At 40.5% G+C, this 19,034-nt stretch overlaps 1 protein-coding gene and 1 long non-coding RNA gene across 3 annotated transcripts in view; one reads left to right on the top strand and one right to left on the bottom strand.

Annotated features, from left to right (window-relative positions):
- Positions 1-19,034, top strand: part of RORB (RAR related orphan receptor B) — a 178,491-nt gene that overhangs the window by 60,990 nt on the left and 98,467 nt on the right. The gene's annotated exons all lie outside the window — the stretch shown is intronic.
- The window catches only part of LOC138787116 (uncharacterized), a 53,305-nt gene continuing 40,029 nt past the window's right edge, over positions 5,759-19,034 (bottom strand). For both annotated transcript variants that reach the window (XR_011362301.1, XR_011362300.1), the window contains exon 4: positions 5,759-5,959. This is a non-coding gene — a long non-coding RNA (uncharacterized lncRNA). The remainder of the gene's footprint in view (positions 5,960-19,034) is intronic.

The following is a 19,034-nucleotide window of genomic DNA, read 5'->3' as shown; positions in this document are numbered from 1 at the left end:
GAGCCCATTATATGTCTGACTGTTTTTTTTTTTATTTTAGAGCTGCGCTCTATTTCCTGATCGATATGGGTCTGAGCACTCAGACCCGGACCGATCAAAACTTTTGTTTTTTCATAACGACAGGTACTCTTTAAGTAACATCTAATGCTGGATTTACACGGAATGATTATCGATAACGATTCGAATTTGAACAATAATCGTACGTGTAATCACAGTGAATGATCAAGCGACAAGCGAGAAATTGTTTATTTTGATCTTTGAACATGTTCTCAAATCGTCGTTGGTCGTTCGCAAACAATTCGCAGATCGTTCCATGTAAACAGTCGTTCATCGATTTAACCTATGTGCGAGATAGGCTTAAGCGATCGCAAAACGATTTTTCCATATGATATATCGTTCCATCTAAACGCTGATCGTTATAAAAAAAATTGTTACTTTGAAATCGCTAATCGTACGATCGGGCGAATTATCACTCCATGTAAACCCAGCATAATGCCATCTAATGAAAGTGGAATCATAATCTGTCTAAAGACTCCTTTATGGAATACAGAGTATGCCTGTATTTATTAATGTCCTGACAAGCTATCTCCTATTAAATAGTAGTCAGACTGGGTGGGATTATTGTATCTTTCTTTCTACTCACCTTATATTACCTACCTATTTCTTCTACTACCTCAGTCTGACCCTACATTATGTCTTCCAGCGTAGGGGATATCTCCCGTCTGGTCAGGGGATGCCTGACCCAGCAGTCTCCTGATATGACAGTCAGCGCCTAACAGGGCAACCCCCTTGACCATATATAGGCCTTTTGTTAAACTGATCTACAGTCTCTTCTTCTGCACCTAATAAACTTAGTTTTGCACTATTTTGTGTCCACCATGTCAGTCATTTTCCAAAATGTACCTTTGTTTACTTAGCAAGACACGTAGGGACCATCTTGTTGTCTTATCTGTCGGTAGATCTCTACTTAGATATTTTATGGAAATGCTCTCTGCACAACCCATAAATATGTTATCTAATGTTACACTTACAATATATGCATGGCTGGAAAATGGAAACTCAGACCATTGAAAGCTTATATAGCTACTAAGCATCTAAAGCCCTAAATCCCTAAAAGCATACCGTTTAGAGTAGACAATAAGCAATTTCTTACTCTCAATTTAATACACAAATTTTATGGAGCGCTCTACCCATTCTCACTCTTATTTGTTGGGCTCTATATTAGCTCCAATGTTACCCTGGATGCCATACCCATAGAGGTACTCTAAGCTGTTTATTGGATGGATTATATATTCATGACACATTGCGTAAATTAACCAAGTAACTGAGAGCAAAATTACACCAATTTACTGATTGTATGCTTAATTTTCATTCTTTGTGTTACCTTTTTTGAGCATCTCTATGGTTGCATAATTACTGTATATTTGTATAATTACAGGCCATTTGTTTGTCATTCACCCCTTTACCACAGTCGCTTTTAATCTGTAATAGATTAATAAATCTAGATGTGAATGGGTTTGACATGTCACAGTGGTATCTACAGCTGCCTTGATCTGGCCTCAATACATTTTTTATAAACTGTATTTATATCCAAGATTCTGATTATTACTGAGTGTGTGTCCTCATGTGACTATTTTTAAAGGCAAAACGATATTTGAGAAAAACCAAAAAGAATACCTGCCGAAAGTTAAAGGAAGAAATGTTTACTGTATGTCATGTCCATTTGTTCTATGAATGTTTCTAAATATCAGGTCGCCTTACCTCTTTTTTTGACGTTGTGTGAACATAGTCTGTTACTGGTTTAAACCAACTACTAGGACCCCCACTAAACATAAAATCGAGCGTTTGCTGTCTTACCAGCTTTAGTGTTCCTTCAATCCACAGGCAATATTGCAGATGGACAGATAGAAGGGAGAAGGGTCAGTGGTAAATTAGAAAGTATAAGTTATACAGCGCCATGGCCCTGTCAGGGGATTTGGACTGAAATGATGATGATGATGGAGTGACCTCTATCCCTGCTGGATGATCAGTGCTGGTCCTGCCTTTGTCTCAGATGAAACCGAGGGCCTCTGCAAGAGGCAAAGTTTATTCACTAGTTCTTCTCTCTCTCTCTATCCTAGGGGTCCACTGTAGAAGTTGTGAAGGGGCTACACCTAGGGGGTTAATGGTAATAGTGGTTGATGTGGTAAACCTTGTGGTTTTCCCTGGGGCTAACCTCCTAACTCCCTGATTCTGCTGGCTGGCTATGGCGGGGATGCCTTTGGTGTTGGTATGGGTTGTAGGTGGTGCAACAGTACCTTTTACTTCACAATAATCATCATGGCATATTTTTGTAAAGGCAGATATTTTACAGTTCTTTAGAATAGCTGACATCTTGAATGGGTTACTGGGGTGGAATTGATAGAAGTAGACCATGGAGAATAATCACTAAATCACTAGCCCAGGTGACTAGAATCTCTAGCTGGTTATCTATGCCCGGCCTAAAGCCACTGTGGCGCTTTTAATGCCCACCCACAACGCTGTGTCCTCACGCTCCTGCCCGCTTCCTCCTCCAGGATAAATAGCAGCCCCCTGTCAATCATTTTGGAAGAGTTGGGGATTGGCCCGAAGCTAGGCAAGCGCAGACAGTGTCACGAAAATAGGTAGAGAGATTCACATTGCATATTAAGGATCCTCATCCAGTAAAACCCACCAAATGGTATGTAAGCACCATATGTATGCATTATCCCTTTAGTCTAGTATTTCAATTTACAAACCTTGTTGTGAGTTATCAAACCTTGTATAAAGGAACAATGGTGCAGTTTCCCATAACACCCCATCAGATTCTAGATGTTTGAAAAGGCCTCTGGGATATGGTTGGTTGCTGTGAGCATCTGCACCATTGTTCCTTTACACAAGGTTTGATACATTGCCACAATTCTGTTCTAATCTGAAACTATATGTACAGTCCTCAAGGTAATAGATGCAGCATAGAAATGAAGTCCTTTATTTTGTGAAATAAACGTAGCAGTGAAACTTTACATATAAACAAGCACAATGCATATTTTACACTTCATAAATTTACACCAGTGAGAGAAGTGTTCTTTTAAAAATTGAATGTTCTGTGGAATACTTGTGCATCTGTTTTATAAGCATATTTTGTCATGTGTTAATAAGAAATAGAATTAGAAAATGACATACTGATTCAAAGGGACTAACATATTTAGAAAGGCTATGCATCTATACATGAGCGACAGAATTTTGAATACTTTTTTAGCAACATACGATATGTGGCTGATCTCTGAAAGACTAATAAAAGGGACTAATGTAAACTATTGAATCACTAAAATCCTACGGCTATGTTCACACACTGTCAAAATGATTAATATTGCTATAATTTTAACACAATGGCTGTTATTGCTATAATAATGGCCACTGTTATAAAATAACGGCCATTATTTGATGTTAAATGATGGTGGTCCAATAAAAACGGCCGCCATTTCAGCAGTGAACATAGCCCAAAGCAGGAAGACTCCCAAATTTCTCATGAACATTTGGCACTTTACCAGACTAGAACAAGGGACATTTCATTTAATAAAACCTTTAATATATGCCTAGCCTGATATTATTAAATATTACATGCGAAGCATAGTCTACAACGATAAGAAAAGATTTTTACATATTTTTACAAAAAATGAGAAATGAGTAATAGTTGTAATAATAGTAATTTGTCTTAGAAGTAATTTATTTATTGTTAATTACATTTCCATAATGTTCTTTAAATTAACCTTTTCTCGAGCGGCATTGATAATTTATTAGAATGATTTTATACAAGTATGTCCCTAAAGTGTGCCAGTCATTGAAAAAACTTTTGAAATGCCATAGTGACATGTCAAAAGTTTTGACCAGTCAGGTTGAGACCCCCACCAATCTTGATTTGTTTATTACCGCAGTAAACAGGCTCCATAGATTCCATAGACGCAGTAAAGTGAGGCAGGGAGAAAAGATCTTAGCTAAGCATTTCTCCCAGCTTGTTTCAGTCATTGCTGAGAGTCCACAGCCCAGCACCCCAGAGACCCCACCTAATCAAAACCTTTGTTGTGTCTATGACATGTCAAAATAATTTTCAAATGACAGTAAGTTCAAGTTTGCCTAAACCATACCTTTTATAATTTTTTTCCCTTAGTAACACAGCATGTGTTGAAACCTTGTATTATATGTTATTAGGAGAATGAGGCAATATATTCACCTTTCAGAAACTAGTAAGCCCCCCCACCCACCTTAGAGGCTCTATTTAACCCCTTAAGGACCCATGTACCAGGACCAGTACGTCATGGAAGCCTGTCACTTAAGAACCCATGACGTACTAGTACGCCAATATGTCAGGAGCTGAGCTTGCTTCAAACAGAATAAGGACTGGCTTTTGTACGCAAAAGCTGTTTTTCAGCTCCGCCCCCCCCCCATGAAAGGGGGAGGGACCAAGGGAGACGAGTGAGCAGGAAGAGGAGACAAACAGCCCTCCAGTTTGGAGACTGTCTGGGGACATAAAACGCCGGATTCACAGGTCATAAATCTCAGTGCTGGTCTGGGGATGAGATAAGATTGCAGGATGATGTGCTGTGCAGGGCTGCATTGCATTTTCTCCTCTCCATGCTCACTCATCCCCCTCGGCCCCTTCCCCTCCATAGACCATAATCACAAAAAAATGGATGGAAAAATGAATGCATTTGTATGCATCTATTTTGATCCATTTTTCCATTGACTTCCATTATAAATAAAAGGATATAAACGCATCCTTTTTTTTTAAACATACACAAACATGTGGTCCACCACATTTTTGTGTATGCCAAAGAAAAAACAGGTGCGTTTTGATCCTTTTTTTTATAATGGAAGTTTATGGAAAACTGGTTCAAAACGGATGCACACAAATGTATACCTTTTTCCATCATTTTTTTTTGTAAAAAACTATTAAAAAAATGGATTGAAAAAGGTGAACCCAGCCCTACACATAATCAGTAATATGACAAAATTATTTGCTGAACAAAACACAGCGTTCACTGAGCTCAAGGATATCCGTGAAAATAATCCAGTGAAGTACAGTACTCACTCAAGATTGATACATTGCCCCCTATAAATTTAAATATGCAAAAAAGGGTCTGTGAAAGTGCAAGTCTCAAAACATGGGAATAGCCAGATATCCCTCCAGAGAAGGAAAGCATGTTGCCGAGGGGTGCAGTGGGGAGATCATTAAACCACCCTGATACATAGCCCCTTAAGTCCCACTCGGTATTAGCCGACCAGTCTTAAAATAATACCTCCCCACAGGCCCATATATTGGACTTTTACACAAATTAAGATTCCTAAACAATCTATCAATTTAGAGAAAATATTGTACAGTATTTGTGTTCTCATTCTATCTAACTGATAACAATTAGAGATGAGCGAACCGGGTTCGGGTTCGAGTCCATCCGAACCCGAACGTTCGGCATTTGATTAGCGATGGCTGCTGAACTTGGATATAGTCATTGGCTGTATCCATGTTTTCCAGACAACCTTAGAGCTTTATCCAAGTTCAGCAGCCCCCGCTAATCAAATACCGAACGTTCGGGTTCGGATGGACCCGAACCCAGTTCACTCATCTCTAATAACAATGAAATAATAAGAGAACTGTGTCTCTTGTATTGTTATTTACTGTTCTTAAGTGACAAGAACTGGTCAATACTAGCAAAAAGCAACAGCGGAGATGGTGAAAAATATAGTGGTTTATTTATTGGCTTCCATACAGGCACTTAATTCAGAAGTAATCATAAGACGTCTTGCTCTAATTGTTATGTTGTCACAAAAAGTCAAAGACGAGCTTTTACAATTCAGTTTGAAAGATAAGTAAGACGTGTCCACTGCACATTTCTTCTTTACTTGGTATGGAGATTTATTCTCACTGTTACTAGAATCTCATTCTTGCGTGCTTCTCACTTCAAATCTGTGTGATACAATAAACATTGTGATATTTGAAATGTTGAATTTACAGCTTAAGGCTATGTTCACACTACGTAAAAGTACAGCCGCTGTTGCCATCGGCAACAATGGCCATACTTTTTTGCGGAACGCAACATAACCTTATCTGATATGGGATCCCGGCCGGAGCGTATACACATCGTATACGCTCCGGCCGGGATCCCATACGGGGCCGCAAATAACTGACATGTTAGTTTTCGGCGGGCGGAATTCTGTGAATTCCGTCCGCAGAAAGACCTGTCAGTTCACACAGTGAAGCGAGCAGCTCCGGACGCTCGCTTCACTGTGCTCTGTGGGAAGCTCTGATGCGGGCGAGCGCTGATGCGCACGCATCAGAGCTCTGCGGCTGGACGGATCATCCGACCGGTACCTAAGTACCGGCCGCGATGATCCGGCCACAAACTGGCCGTTCCATGACCCGTGACCATAGCTTAAAGGAGTGTTCAAACCTAAAGTATCCGCAGCGGATTTTCATGCTGCGAGTTTGCAGCGAAATCAGCTGTGGATCCTGTACTGTGAAGCTGAATGGGTCCCATACACGCAGCGTGCATGGAACCCGGCCCTTTAACCCCTGCGCCGCCGGCGGCCGCCTGCAGATTACAGCCCCCGCCCCCTTAAACCCCCGCACCACCCGCACGCCCGATCGCCGCCCCAGCCCCCCCCCCCCGCGCTCACGATCACTGCAATGCCCCCCCCCCCAAACGCCCAATCGCCACCCGCCCTCGCATGCACGAAAGCATCCCACAGGCACGGCCCGAGCAGGTGATGTATGCTCGGGGCCGGGGCTGCAATCGGGCAAGTGGGGGGGGGCAGGGTGGCTATCGGGCGTGCGGGGGGGGCGGCGATCGGGCGTGCGGGCGTTGCGAAGGTTTAAGGGGGACGGGGCTGCAAGCTGCAGCTGGCGGTGGCGCAGGGGTTAAAGGGGCCGGGTCCCATACAGGCAGTGGATCAGCTGCATGTATGGGACCCATTGAGCTTCACAGTACAGGATCCGCAGCGGATTTCGCTGCAAACTCGCAGCATGAAAATCCGCTGCGGATACGGTAGGTGTGAAGGAACCCTAAGGCTATGTTCCCACACAGTATTTTTGCTCAGTGTTTTGGTCAGTAATTTGCAACCAAAACCAGGAGTGGATTTAAAACATGTTCACAAACTGTTGAAATTTAGTGGATGGCCGCCATTTAATGGCAAATAATTACTGTTATTCCTAGAGATGAGTAAAACAAATTTGACCAATTCCAATATGCAGCAAATTGCACTTTAAATTAGCCCCATAGCGAATCATGAGTTCACCAGATTTGCTTCGCAAATTCACTAAACATGGCGGCCGCACATGTTAGCTTACAGAACTGTCTTTTGGCGGGAGCAAGGGATTATCCATAATCCAATTAGCTGCAGACCCCACCGTGATGTCAGCAACCCCCACCCTCTATATAGAGTGATTGGCTTCCTGGACGCGGCCAGTCAGCTGTGTATAGTGCAGAGTAGGTGTCAGCAGGCAGTTAGAGCAGGGAGAGAAATACAGAGAGATAGGGACAGAGAGGAGGGGAGGATGGATTGTGGGCCAGTTTCATTTAACACCATGTTTAATAAATCTCCCCCCCCCCCCCCAGTGTCCATCTTAATAACTCACTGGGTGCTCATTTACCAATGTCCACTACTGTCCTAAAGGGGAAAAAATTTATATTACACCGCTAATCCACCAATGTCCACTACTGTCCTAAGGGGGAAAAATTTGATATCTTTGATATCTATATTGGATCTTTGGGCATGAAGATGCAGTCATAGATAGTTGACATTACTCCCTGGTTTCCTGGCTACTTTTTTATACAGTTATACATGCCAATGACAAACACATCCACAATAACTTCCACATACTGCTAAAAAAAAGTAATTCCCCAAAGTGTTTGTTTGTATACAGCATCCAATACACTCCAGTCTTTTCTCTGAGAAATGTCGATCTAACATTCTTATGTAAGTTTGTAATCAGATCTGGTATGTGGTTGGTTTCAGCCTGTCACTACTGCAGTGAATTTCATTCACCAAGGCTGTTTCGCATAGCATATGACTGCAAATCTTCTCTTTCATACATTACAGTGGAGACCTTTGTGTGAGCAATCATTTAGCAGCTTAGGAGGCAACAGGGGGCCAGAAACCAAGACTTTCTTCTGTGAGAGTATACAGAAGCATAAGTACTGAGGAGCTGTATAATATTATAATGCTGCAGAATACAGTAATGGATCATTTATTATTTTCTTGAGTATCTATCAAATTGAGGAGATTGGTTGTGTTTACTCAGTGAGCTTTGTTGCACATTCTCTTGCCTTTCTTCTGACTTATCACAGCACATGTTTTGTATTGTAGGCAGGGACAGCTACAAGATGTCTATGGACAGTTAAAGTGTACCTATCCTTTGGGGAAAACATGTCAAAAGTTTTAATCAGTCAGGTTCTGGGTGTTAAGACTCCACAGATCATTAGAGCAGGGAGAAGCATAGTCCAGATGAGAATAAACCATTGCTTTAAATAGTGATATTATTAGGTCCCTCAATCCATGCTTCTTTTAACACAATAACAATAGCCCACGGGCCTCAGGAGCAGCTGATTTACAATGACATGTACATTATATGCTGGTATTTAGTAAATAATCTTCAAGTAAAGAAATCACATATTCGTACCTACCGAATAATCCCTAAGGGTATGTTCACACTGAGGAAGTATTCAGTGGGGAATTGAAGAGAAAGTTTTCTGCTTGAAATTCCTCGCCTATTCATCTCTGGCAGAATAGGAGCAGAATTTGAGCAGAAGTCTGCAGAATTCGAGCAGAATACAAGCGGAATTCAAGCAGAATTTAAGCCCCCATTGACTTCTATAGGATTCCTCTAGAACATGGGTCTCCAAACTGCGGCCCCCCCCAGCTGTTGCAAAACTACAACTCCCATCATGCCTGGACAGCTAAAGCTTTGGATTTGGCTGTCCAAGCATGATGGGAAATGTAGTTTTGCAACAGCTAGAGGGACGCAGTTTGGAGACCCATGCTCTAGAAGAAACTGCCTAAAGAATTGACATGTCAATTCTTTGGACGGAAAGCGATCCGCGGCAGAAAAATCTGCTTGGAAACAACAGAGCAGAAATTCCATTAAAGACAATGGGACATTGCTCTGTTCATATTTTATGGGAGGAATTTCAAGCAGAAATTAGGAGCGGATTCCTCTACCTCACCTATTCCTCAGTGTGAACATACCCTAAGGCCCATTTCACACTAAGCAAAAGCGGTGGAATTCTGTGTCCTGCAGTATCTCTATGGGAGGACGCGCGCACCTCTGCTCAAAGAATTGACATATCAATTCTTTGAGCGGAGAGGGGAGGAAGTGGCAGCGCACGCACCCTCCCATAGAGATACTGCAGGACACTGAGCACAGCAGGATTCCGCAGCGGAAAGCTCAGTTTTTGCTCAGTGTGAACTGGGCCTTAAGGTCAGTTTAGGCTAATCAAAATATGGGGAAAATGCCTAATAAAACTTCACTTTTAATAATATGTTAAAACATAAAAGCCCCATAACGTTAAAAACTACATAGTGACTATGACTAAAAAGTAATGGTCACCTTTTCAAGCTGTAAATGCACCAATGACCAACAGGGTCTTCCTCACCAAAGCAAAACCAGCATCATACCTGATGGAATGTCACCCCATTCGTCTCAAAGACGCTCCAGATCTGCCATACATATAACAGCAATAAAGACAAGGTTCATGCCCTTCTGTCCTGTACGCTGTTTCCATTTACTGTAAGAGTCCTAATGATTAGAGATTAGCGAACTTTTCAAAAGTTCGTTCCGACCGGACTTCCGGATTTTTACCGAAAGTTTGGTTCGGCTGAATTTCAGATTTCTTCGGATTTCATAGTTTAAAGCATCTATATGATACGGGGGTAGTGTATTTGGTTGAATTTAGGGCTCTACATGTCAGTAACATCATTATCTTTTCGATATCTCAAAGTAAATTTTTTTTTTAGACTTCAATATTCACCATTACAGGGTCTATGCAGGAAATTCACCATTACAGGGTCTATGCAGGATGTCTGTCAGGATAAGACGGATGTGATATACACACTATCAGAAGGGTCCAAGTATAGAAATTGTCTATATGTATTTATATATATATATCTTTCCTTTCCTACAATGTCTTCTCAGTAGTCTGTAGTACACAACAGCAGCAGCAGCAGCGTTTTGATAATCACAAGCTGTGTGCACTGCAGCCAGTAACACCCTCCTTCCTCTCTCTGTGCAGACTGCATGGTGCGGTCATGTGGTCCGCTCCTCTTAAAGCAATACCGACGTCACACAGAAGGTGGGCTAGTGCAAGATCCCTGCTGATTGGATGTGTTCCGGGCATCATGGAAAAGCTTTTCCCGCCCGGAACACTTCCTGCTTTCTAGAATGGCGGCTGACATTCTAGAAAGCATGAAAAAAAAAAAAATCGGAGCGGATATCCAAAAATCCGAATCCGATCGGACTCGGATTTTTGGAAAAATCTGGACCGCATCCCATACTGGCCGAGCCGGTTCCCTCATCTCTACTAATGATTGTCGTCTGTGACTGTCCATGATGTTGGAGGTAAAACCTTCCCTTGAAGGCTCTAGGCCGAGAGTCAGTTGCTGCCCCTACACAGGGAATATCAGGGTACTCGCCTTAAAAAGGGCAACCCCTTATCCCAAACTACCCCTTTGTGGATCTCATATTGTACCCTGCCTTTCTCTCCCTGAGGATTACTTTTGGTGTTTTCTTTCGAGGGGCTTTCATGTAGTATTAAAAGTGAACATGTAATCTTAACAAATGTGAGCTGGTTAAAAAAAGAGACCAAACCCAGGAAATCCCGGCCTGTACAGAGTGTCACAGCTCAATGCTTCTATCAATCAAATGACTGCCTCCTCTGTGAGCGAAGATGACTGGGACTTCATGTGTTTAGTCTCTTTTTTTAAACCAAGACAAGAATAAAAACCTTCATTCAGGAGACCGAACCTGGATTTTAAGTATAGCTTTGTTTTAAAGTATTTTTAAATATTTTTATGTAAATTACAGACATGCTTTATATCACATCCATTAGTTTATATCACATCTTTAGTTTTGGTTGTTAACTCATGGGCTATGAATAAGGAGGCTTTTTCTTGGCACAGTCTAACTCAGCTGTAGTACATGTCCCAAACTGCTGACACTGTTAGAAAGCTGTTAGATCAAGGAGACACATGGTACCTTTCATATATCCAGCTGTGCTTCTAGGATGTAGAAAAATGCTTTATTCTTTGGTGCTAAGAATCAAAGTGGCTTTGCCAAGCTCCTGATCTGCAGGCTGCAATGTCTCCTCTCTCCTCCCTCCCTGCTTGGTTAACACCTGGAAGCTGAGTCCTAAGCTGGCTAAGATATGGGAGAGGAGAGTAAGGCCTTATTCACACGTTCAGTATTGTTTTCAGGTCCGTAGAGTCCTCCTGCACAATCCACTAAAAATTACGGATTGGGAATCCGTATTGCATCCGTATTTCCGGATCCCATTGATTTCTATGAGAGGATCCGTAAAAACTCTAGGTCCGCACCAGGACCTGTCCTTTTTTTTCAGCATTGGTTTGCATCCAATCTACTGATGGTGTAAATAGCCAAATATACATCAATGTGCACTAAGGAGGTGTTATACAGCTTGCTGCACTTAAGGAGCTCTAGAACGCCTCGTTGATTCTTTGTACTATAGAATAAAAGTGGTTTTCTATGTTCTGGAAGCACAGACAGATATATTAAAGGTGACGTGTTTTCTTGACCTAGCACCTACAGGTATATAACAGTGTCAGCAGTTTGGAACGTGAATTACAGATGACAATATTTTAAAAGATAATGTAAAGTTATGTTTCTTTCTCACTTATCCAACTAACATCACTGTGCTCTTCCATTGTCATTGAATTTCAGGTTGGGGGCCACAGTGAAAGAGAACGGACTGTGGGTAATGGTATTGTTAGATATGTTTATGTTTTTACAGCCTGGTAGCTGTAAAGCATGAGACTTATCAGAACAAACATAAGGGCTCTTACCGATTAACCATAGGTCAGTTACTATTGGGTATTCAGAAATTATGATTGAGTCTTTGGGTCCTATTACACGGAGCGATTTTTAACGATTAACGACTAATGATAAACGATCGCAAACGAGATTGTTTATCGTTAACTTGAAATCGTTCACCATATTACACAGAACGATAATCGTTAGTTATGACCGTTACTATGGCCGTTTATTCCTTCTGATCCCAGCAAAACAATAAACAATGTGCAATTACACTGAACGATTATTGAAAAAATGCGGAACTTGATCGAACGAATGTGAAATTACAGCGAACGATTAACAATAATTTTAGGTTCAGATCTAAATCAACGATCAACGACATACAAAAATTTTTCAATCGTTGCCTGCAATTACACAGAATGATTATCGTTTAAATTCGAACGATATAGTGATTTTATCGCACGATAATCATCCCGTGTAATAGGGCCCTTAGAGAGCCCAAATGGCCTTTTTGTCCTGTAAGAAGAATTTTGTTTTAAAAGCTCTCTGATAGCTGAGAGGTCAGACCAGTCTTATACTATTTTACAGGTTAGTTAGCACTAAATATGGTTGCCCATTTAAAATTCTTCACCACTGAGATCAGGAAACCTGCAATACACAAGGCAAAACATAATTATAAGGCTGAATTATATTTATTAACAATCTCAGGTTCCTTTGTTATATATCTAGACTCAATTGATTCTTGTGCATAAAGCCCATTGTCTCAAATAGAGGTTTGTTTTCGCCATAACTCTATGTATGATATAGTGCTTAGGCAATAAATGGTGTATTATTTTACTCTCAAGGTGCTCAGACCACAGGAGAGGAGGCTTTATGGATGGAACATAATGAACACACATTGTTTTTCACCATCTTCATCAACACAGTAACTGTAAAATCCATAACATTAATGAACAGTTTTCCTTTGGATCCCATAAGTCTAATGCAGTTTTTATTAACTGCATTTTCTATGGTTCACAGCCAGTGTGTTTTACTAAATGGACACTTTAGCATAAAACAATAGCTGGACATAACTATGCCTTCTTATTACTTATAGAAGAGTGAGGGGTAATATAGCACACAGATACATAGTGGTATAAGATGTATCATGGTATCGTTGGGCAATCTATATTCATGTACATAAAGTTTAAAGGACAATGTTAAAGCTATGTATTTTAGCATTAAATAACATCCGTCTATTGATAATGACGTCTGCAAATGATGATGATGAACAAGCCGTCATTATCAATAGATGGTTGTTATTTCACGCTAAAATTCCTTAGTGGGAACATAGCCTTAGCCTTCTTATTTTATTACAGCCTTGTTTTAAAATAGTGGCCGTTATTTGCAGTTAAATGACATGTGTCATTTTAACGGTATGAATATAGACTCAATGGGGATCTTAAATTTGATAACTGAGCACAAAGTTGGACTGAGTTCAAATGTAGTATTTTGGTCAATATTTGGTCAGTATTTTTGGCCAAAAGCAGGGGTGGAAACAACATAGGAAAAAACTATGATGGGGTCTGAGGCTATGTTCACACTGCGTATCTTTCCGCGAATATACGCACATAGTTTTGAGGTTGATGCGTTCGCTTAAAGGTATACGATATACGCCCGCACAATGCACACTACGTATGAGCCTACGGCCGGAAAAATGAACAAGACCATTGTTTGAGGACGGAAATGTTCCAACTCACGGCCGTGGATTTCCATCCGGTCCCGTACGAGGTACTTATTTCAGCCAAATTGAACTTGATTTTTAGATCCAAAAGGTTCTGTGTGTTTTATTGGGCTGGGCGAAGATTTCCAAGTAAATGACCTGTTTCAGATCGCTTCGAAACAAGCTAGGGAAGCATAACTCTACTACGGGTGTATGTTCACGGTTCTCCCGTATGTTCGCAATCCGGCCGCATGTCTATTTTACCCACGGCCGTTCTTTCAGCCGCATATGTATGGCTGCGTACGATCTACGGCCGGACTCATACGTAGTGTGAACATAGCCTGAACGTGCAGACAATTTTGGAGGGCTCCAGCAGCTTAAAGGGGTTATCCAGCGCTACAAAAAGAGGGCCACTTGCTTCCAGAGACAACACGACTCTTGTCTCCAGTCCAGGTGTGGTTTGCAATTAAGCTCTATTCACTTCAATGGAACTAATTGGCAAACCCCACCCAAACTGGAGACAAGAGCGGTGCTGTCTCTGGAAGAAAGTGTCCATGTTTTTGTAGCGCTGGATAACCCCTTTAATCCAAGAAAAATGTGCTGTGTTACAATAGAATCTCATCTTAGATTGGGTCGCTTTAGATTTCTGTATGCTGTGTTTTTAGTGTGTATTTTTTAATAAAGTTTTTTTTTCATATAAATATTTATTGTGGATATGTTATGCTTTATTTGTCCTCAGGCTTTTCTTGTTTCTTTTGTATAATTTATTGCTGGGGCTTAGCTTTGCACTCCCACTAGAATTTGTTTTACATTGGAGGAGTGGCCACCATTCATACTTTTGTTTGATAAAATCTTGATCATTACAGTAAAACACATGATGAATAAACTTACTGTATTTTGCCAGTACCTTGTAATTAAATTCTTCTCACTTGAATGAAAATAAGCTGTAATAGCAGCCCCTGGACAATTCGGACAGTCTTCATTAAAAATTTCCTACCATTTAGCCATTACTTAAAGGGAACCTATCACCCCCCGTGCCAGGGTGACAGGCTCCCGACCCCTATACCCCTATACTCATCTAATCCCGCCGGGTCCTGCTTCTGGAGATGGTCGGGTCATGGAGATATCAGCGCCAGAAGCCTGGCGCACGCGCTTCTCAGATGAGAACGCTCATAGAGAATGACGGAGCGCTAGACTCTCCTGTCATTCTCTATGAGTGTTGGACTCATCTGAGGAGCGCGCGCGCCGGGCTTCGGGCGCCGATATCTCCGTGACCCGACCATCTCCAGAAGCGGGACCCGGCGGGATCACGTAAGTATAGGGGGCTCTAACGGGGGGTCGGGAGCTTGTCACCCCATCACCGGGGTTACAGGTCCTCTTTAAATATGATAAAACCTGGAGGGCAGCTCACATAGGCTAGAAAGAGGAGAGAGAATAGATAAAGGGCAGTCTTTTATGCCAACTTATTTTATATATGCCAACATGTTTCATAAATCTATATATCACTAGCATCAGCATTACTATGAGAAGTGCCCAATAAAGATATGAATATGTAACTGTAATACAAGTGCAATGAAAAGTGTCACTATATATCATTCAGTCATTTAGTAAATGAGCCTCAAATTAGGGTGAGAGGCAAAATGGCCACTGTCATAAATTTTCTCTAAGGGAAATGACGTGTTAATAAGTTCTCATAGATCTGATGGTAAGAGCTCTTATACAGTACATTGCCATGTTTTAAAGCATATTGTCCCCTGTTTGGTCAAAGTGCCTTTCTTCGTCATCCTCACAATGAATGTTGTATATGTGTTAAGCACGGCACATTTATTAAAAACGTGTTTGCTTTATTTTTATTATTTTTTTTGTAACATCTGAGCTGTTTCTTACTGTGTAATGTGAATGTAACTGTGTTAGCGGCAGACTGTATCTAAAAAAAAAAAATCTACTTATTTTACAATAACGTAGCCTCACGGGTATTATTAAAATGAAAGAGAAAAATACTGAAGTGGAGTGAGACGGGAAAGACAAATGCCCTGAGGTTGTTGTTAGAACAGCAATTGCTGAAATCCCTCATCACACGATTTTAAATGATATATGAGATTATTTCCACAGCCAACAGAACCTCCACACTGTAAATGACTTTCCTATCCTATTTATGTGATATTTAGGTCTGCTTCCCCACGAAATCCTAAATTCCATGTAACAAAGAAATCACTCATTGATTCCATCACTAGCACATCCTATTCCTATTCTAAATGATCAAACCATCTTTATGAGGTGTTATGTATGATTGTAGTAACGGTGTCATGCAAATTTATTGGGGTTTATTATTACCATTTTAAAGTATTATTATGATTGTGTTTTTTCCAATTTTTACTATACTGTATGTACTTTAAATTAATCCCGAAATCTTGCCGTTTTAATTCCGATCACTAAACCAAAAACAAGCTGAGGCTTCCTTTTCTGTCTGTAATAAGAAGGAGGCAACTGAAAAGTGATTTTTAGAATTAGGCTATGTTCCGACTTTGTAATAATAGTGGTGACGGCGTCTCTCTTGTAACAAAGACTGCCAATAAGGCGGCTGCCTTCTGAGAAGACAATAATAGCTCAGCCTCCATCTTTCCATGGAATGAACTCTAAAAAGGTCACTGGGCATGCCCAGATACCTTTCCCATTCATGTCAATAAGACAGCTTCTGCCTATTGTTGTCTATAACCATGGGGCTTGCAGTCAAAAACAGCTCAGGCAAGATGGCTGTCCCCATAATGTCCAAAAAAAAATAAATAGAAAATGACCAAAAATGTGCGGAAAAAAAGGTCCAAAAATGTTTTGTGAGCTTTAAACTGACGGAAAAAAAAGAACTTGTACCTAATTTTATGGTCGTAAACTACAGCCATAATTTTTTTCAATAAAGCTCATTACTCAAAAAATGGCTATCTTTAAACCCTTAACGACCGCAGGCGTATATTTACGCCCTGCGGTTGGTAAGGGAGCTCAGTGCGGGGCCGCAAGGCAGAGATCGGCACTTGGATGCTTTCAGCTGCAGCAGCCGAAAGCAAACCAGTGCTGATCTCATTGATCAATGCTATATAAGTATTCTGCAAAGATCTCAATGAGAGATCAGAGTGCTTATACTATAAGTTCCCCATGGGGGCTTCTAGTATAAGTGTAAAAAAAAAATAAAAAAAGTGTCATTATTAATAAAAAGCCCCCTCCCCTAATAAAAGTCAGAATCACCCCCCTTTTCCCATGTAATAAATAAAAGTAAACAAATAAATAAACATGTTTACTATCGCCGCGTGTGTAATCGCCCATACTATTAATTTATCATATTCCTGATCTCGCACGGTAAACGGTTTAAGCGCAAAAAAATCAAACAAAAACAAATACCCCCAAATAAACAAAATGCGTTTCTTTTTTTATTTTTTTATTTCACCATACGTTTATTTTTTTTTCTGGTTTCAAGGAAGAAAAATGCAAGTGCTATGGCCTTTTAAGCACAAGGAGGTAAAAACGAAAACGCAAAAATCGAAATTGGCCCGGTCCTTAAGTGGTTAAACCATAAAATGGACATTTTACAGCACAGGAAAACCGCCCAAAATAATGTGTGGATTAGGATCTGTCGTTCTTATCCCCATTTACTTAGGCCTGTAGACCTAACTACGGCCATTTGTTACAGGATAGGGCCATGTTCACACAACGTAAGTTCCATACTAATCACGGCCATTGTTGCAACGGCCATGATTGGTATGGAACTTACGTTGTGCTGCAGGCCGAGGGAATTCCGTCCGCAGAAAACTGACATGTCAGTTTTTTCCGGCACCGCACGGGATCCCGGCCGGAGCACAAGCGATGTGTGTACGCTCCAGCCGAGATCCCATTAAAAATAAAGCTATGTCCCACCCCGCAAAACTACGGTACGGCCGTAGTTCTGCGGTGAGAACTACGGCCGTAGTTTTACGTAGTGTGAACATAGCCTTATACAGCGTGTGAACATAGCCTAAAATACCATAGCACTACACTATTCCAACCTTCACAAAGCAATGGGAACCTGAAAGAAAAGAACTAATTCTAGAGTGTTGTGCAAACTGATACACACTTTATATGTCCTGCCTCTAATATGTTCCATTGTTGGCTTTTTCCTTTTTAATAAAAACAATTGAAATGTGATATTCCAGGCATATAACATATGCCAAGTGAGCAATTTATGCTTTCATAGTGGAGAAGCAGTGTCTGGATGTTTCAGGATTTGGATAACTTTGCCAATAGTTTTCTACCATCTCTGGGATAGTGTAAGGTGGTCTGTGGCATACAGTAGGTATGGTGATGACTTTGTGATGCCACACACATTACAGAGTTAAAATGGATGAATATGTCAATTTCAGACTAGACTCTATTTGTACTTACAGGTCTGCCCTTGTGTGTAAATTCTAAGTCAGTACAAGATATTACATGGATGAATCCCTTTGCATTCAAAGTCAAACAGTGGACAGTCCTTTTCAGAGGGCTTGATATTCAGGTGCAAACTGTACTATTCTTGTCTTGCCTAGAGCAGTCATTTCCATTAATTCTGTAGAAATGGAAGCCAATAGAAATCCATTTTTTTTTTACTTTTGCCTAGTGACACAAGTGCAGTAAATGGCATAGGATTTCAGCTATAAATAGGACTATTATTATTTCCCATAGGAAAATAGCCACGGAGCTGCATCACTTTAACAATAACTTAACATACGAGTAATGCCTGGCATTGGAAAATAGCTAGATATTATAAAGAATCTGGACAAAATGTGTTGTTTTATTACTATGTTTTTCTTCCTGTTTTTAATGGAATAGATGAGCTAAATATTAGTATTGTGTCGGGTATAATTGCCACTTTAATGACTGAAAGTGGGAGAATGGTGTACTGTATGTGTGAAAAATGGTTTTTGGATGATAATAATATATTTTATCTGTACAAAATAGATGTGCATATTGTTACTATATACTACGTAACATAAGTATAAGGATTATTATGACTATTAAATCTAATTTGTGTATGTGCAATGTACTACAACTTGTAATGTAACTTGTAACTTGACGGATGTTGAGGACTTTCTACCCGTTTACAAAGTGCAATTATACAAGCTTCTTTCTTCAATGAGTATACAGTATTATACATTACAAGCCCAAACTATGAAAAAAAACCTCGTATGTGCCTTATGAAGATCTCATTCCAAGAACTCTGAGCAGAGAGGTACTGGCATGCAGAAACTTTTTCCAGAAAGACACAAAATGGCCAATTCCATAAAATCTTTACAG

Source organism: Dendropsophus ebraccatus, chromosome 3, assembly GCF_027789765.1.
Source record: "Dendropsophus ebraccatus isolate aDenEbr1 chromosome 3, aDenEbr1.pat, whole genome shotgun sequence".
Classification (NCBI taxonomy): Eukaryota; Metazoa; Chordata; class Amphibia; order Anura; family Hylidae; genus Dendropsophus; species Dendropsophus ebraccatus.
The sequence above is the reverse complement of the archived record's forward strand: the minus strand, read 5'-3'. Positions and strand labels throughout refer to the sequence as shown.